The sequence below is a fragment of the Papio anubis genome, chromosome 2 (genome assembly GCF_008728515.1).
Source record: "Papio anubis isolate 15944 chromosome 2, Panubis1.0, whole genome shotgun sequence".
In the NCBI taxonomy this organism is placed as follows: domain Eukaryota; kingdom Metazoa; phylum Chordata; class Mammalia; order Primates; family Cercopithecidae; genus Papio; species Papio anubis.
The window spans coordinates 106,072,592-106,076,893 of NC_044977.1; positions in this window are offsets into that span (position 1 = coordinate 106,072,592).

Here is a 4,302-nt window from a genome sequence, read left to right on the forward strand (position 1 = left end):
CAGAAATTAGCAAAGTCAAAAGATGCTCTTGTGAAAAAACCACATGGCATCAGAGGCCTGGGTTTGAATCTTAGCACTGTTACTAGGTTTGTGACCGCGGGCTTGTTACTTTACCTCCCTAAATTCCATGGCTTTAGAGGACTGTGGTGAGGCTGCCGGTGGGCTTAAGTCTAAGCCTCACTGCATGGGGCCCAAGGTGGGCTGTCAGTGAAGGGCCATCAAATGTAAAGCCTCCACCTCTTGCCAGTTTCTTTGGTCCAAAGGATCTTGTGTCTTGAGTCCTTCCCTTGGAACATACCCTTCCCTAGGATCCCCATTTTATAGCTCACTGGAAAACAGACAGGTCTAGAACCCTGATAGAGGTAAAAGTCACCTGTGCCACAGCAGTCTTTTTCTTTTTGAGACAGGGTCTCACTCTGTTACCCAGGCTGGAGTACTATGGTGCGATCTCAGCTCCCTGCAGACTTGACCTCCTGGGCTCAAGCAATCCTTCCACCTCAGCACCCTACCCACCCACCCCGGGTGGCTGGGACTACAGGCAGGCACCACCATGCCCAGTTAATTTTTTGTGTGTTTGTTTGTTTGTTGTAGAGATGGGGTTTCGCCATGTTGCCCGGGCTGGTCTCAAACTCCTGGGATCAAGTAATCGGCCTGCCTTGGACTCCCAAAGTGCTGGGACGGCAGGTGTGAAGTCACTGCACCTGGCCCAGCAGAGTCTTAAAATCCTCCCTCACCCAAACTTCCTGTGCACAATAGCCCACTGTCTACCCACCACAGCCATTCACATTCAAGCCCACCTCGGTGCTTTGTCACATCCGGGCTTGCCGGCCCCCAAGCTCCTTCCCCTTAACCTTTTTCCAGTCCGTTTCCAGAGGCAGCCCCCACTCTTATGAGATGTCTGTACATCCTGGGGGAGTGCAGCAGGTGAGTATGCAGCACTGGTTCTGGGAAGCAGGGACACTAAAGCTGCCCTGTCAAGGGAGGCTATAGGGAGAAGAGAAAGGGAAAACAGTCTGGAAACAAAGCTGGGCTTCTAAGCAAAGAGTGAAAAGGCTTGGGCCTCAGGAGAGCAGTGGGATTGTTGAGGCGTGCTGGGGAAGGAATCAGCAAGGCCCTGTGATGAACTAGCTCCGTGGCACAAAGATGACGGGGTAGCCCAAATGGACCCACGCCCGCCTCTGTTGGGAACCCCAGGTCTGCTTCTCCAGGGCTGAGGGTGGTGGATGATTTTCCCGAGCGCTGCCCTGGCTGCACTTGACTGCCATTGGCCGATAGCTGCACCAGATTTTTCATTCTTCTTTAACAGGGAGTTCATTGGGACCTCCAGCTTGTGTCTGGAACTGGAGCGGGTGTGGAAAATGAAGCTTTTCCTAGAGTTGCACTCCCCAACCTTGCTCTGGCCCTAAGGATCCTATCTAGCTGCAGCCTTTCTGCAATGCTCACCCTGCCCTCCTGAGCTCTGCTGTAATCACATGACCGGTGGTAGTAAAGAGGAAATTACACATCTGCCTCTCATGCCCACCAGTTTCACATTTGTGATGAGGCTGTGACATAACCACTGAACCCAGGACCCTCCAGGTTGCATTTGCCCTGGCTGAGGCTCACCATGCATTATTGTGTTGCTTCCAGAGCGGAACTGTGCTCCACTGCCTGGGAGATGGAAGAGAGCTGCTTATCCATCCAGACCCCCAACTTACCAACTCTCCTGTGGTGGAGGCAGCTGACCTCCATCTGTAACCCTCGCCTGGTGCACCTGCCTCCCTGTGGGAGTCTGATTCAGTTGGGAGTAGTTTGGGAATTATAGTCATCAACTACCAGATGGTGACATGGAGCAAATCACTTACCTTCTCCAAGCCTCAGTATCCTCCTCTGTAAAATGGGGATGATTATACATACTTCATGGCACTACTGGGAGGATAAACCAGGATATGCAAGAGGAATCTTTTGGCGAAAACTCTTAGACAAATTAATGTAATTATTGATTGCTTATGCATACCCCGGGAAGCACGGCAACCCACACCCCTTGAGAAATCTTCCTCAGGCTCCTTACAAAGAAGCTGGAATGACACCGCCCTCCCACATCTCCCCCCTCTTTTTTTTTTTTTTTTTAAGCTTCCATTGTATTCTAAGTTTATGTCTATAGTAGCACTAATCAGCCTGTATTGTAACTGTTGCTTTGCATATCAGTCTTCTACAGTGGACTGACCTCTTCTTGGGGGTAGCGGATATTCATTCATTCAACAAGGGTAAATATTTCTTCCCTAGCTCACAGCAGGGGCTCAATACATCTTTGATAAATGAATGGACTGTGGTATTGGGGAGCTGGGGTGAGATGTCAGATATGGCCACCAGGGGGCAATCAAGTCCTTCCTAAACACGTCGACTTGAGTCATTGCAGAGGCCCGTCTCAGAGCAAGAGAGGGCTCTGCAAAGATTTCTCACTGGTGGGTGAAGGCCGGGGCCTGGGCGCTGGGCCTCAAGTTCTCTTTGTGTCTGGCACCAGCTCTGTGCAAAGACAGGACCATCTACCATGGTGTCCTGAGTCCCACGTCTGCCTGGAGCCTGAGTGCCCAAGATGACCCTGGAGGAGAGACCCAGGTTATGTCTGGTGGAGTCCTGGCAAACTCAGCTGATGGGATCCCAGGGCCAGTGTACATGTTCTGTGCATGTATGCATGTGAGTCTATGAGTGGGCATGTTTATTAGAGCCCTTGGATCGCTCCGTGGAGACGTGGCCATTTGCCTACCCTTGTAAGCAGCAGGCTGGAAAAGTAGAAAAGTGCTGGAGAACTGAGGCTGCAGGACCAGCCCATCGCTGACCCACTGTGTGCCCTAGGCAAGGAGCTTTCCCTCTCTGGGCATGTTTCCTCATCTGTGAAATGAGGGCAGTGGGTTACATGGCTAAGGGACTTTCGAGCGCTGACATTTTTTCTTTGTGTCTCTGAGGTACGGACAGATTCAAGGGCTCTGGGTCATCTTAGGGATTCTCAGGCTGGATTGGAACCTGAATCCTTAGGAAGACTGGATGCTGCCTCTGGCTTCTGACCTGGGCAAAACCCTGCCTCGCTTGGATGGCTACCTGCCAGATGCTGCCCTGGGTTCAGAGAGGAAGGCTCTCAAACGGCCATGGGGACGGTCACTTGCCTGTCTGTGGATGTTTCCCAGGTGGGGCCACCTCACCAGGCCTCTCCTTGCCCTGTGCTTCCCCAAGTCCCTTCCTTTCTTTCTCAACCCACCAAGGGTCTCCTCTGGCGGTGTGTGTTGTTATCAGCTGGAAGGTCAGAACCTGTGACAGACCCACTGGTCTAACACATTGGAGGCAAGCACAGTCTGGAGCCTCGGTCTCCTGGGGCCTCTTGGGACCCCCACCCCAACCTACTCCTTTTACCTCCAGGCAGGACAGACCAGACAGATGAGACTCTACCCAAGCACAAGCTGCTGTTGAAATAAAGGAAGAGATGTTTCTTTATAATTTTCCCCTTGAAATAAACCTAGACTTAAGAACAACAGAAACACGCAAAATGTGTTTTTAGTGGAACCCAGATGGAGGGCTGAAAGCCCAGAGGGCTGTCTCCATTGAAGGTTCTCATCTTTGGAATTCTATCCTCTCCTCCCCACCCGCTCAGGCACGGCCCCACCCAACCTCTGGGCCGGCACTCTCTGGCCTCAGTAGGCTACTTCCAGCCATCCTGGCATTGCTTCCAGGTAGGCAGAGCACTCCGCCCACCATCACCGTCCAGAAACAAGGCTGAGCCTGGCATCTAATGAGATCTGTGGTTTCAGAGATTTGGGGGACAGGAGTGGGGACCGGGACCAACTCAGTGCAAACACCTGGATCCACCGAAATACAACAAAGAGAGAGTGAATTAAGACATCTGAAAAAAATACTCTAAGGAATTCTGCTCACCCACATGGCCCACTGCTTCTCATTAAATAGTTGCAGTTCTCCAGATTAACATACGCAAATCCAGCCCTGTGTGGTGGCGGGGGAAAACCTAGGATACAAAGGCAAGTCCCCCCCAAATGTGGTGGAAGGAGTTCCCTGTGGGGTGAAGAACTCTCACAGGTTCCATTTCGATGCTTGAGCGTTGTAGCCATGGGATGCTACTTCCCTGCGGGCAAACAGATAAGAGCAGTTTCAGGGAAAAACGAGGAAACTGATCTGTAGAGATTGCGTCTTCTAAGTTGTACTGGTCATTTTTCAGCATTCCTGAATGCCCGCCATATGCCAGGGGCTGACCTTGGGTGCTGGATACACAAGAGATAACCAAGACATCGGGACTAGCATCAGATTGCTCATAGT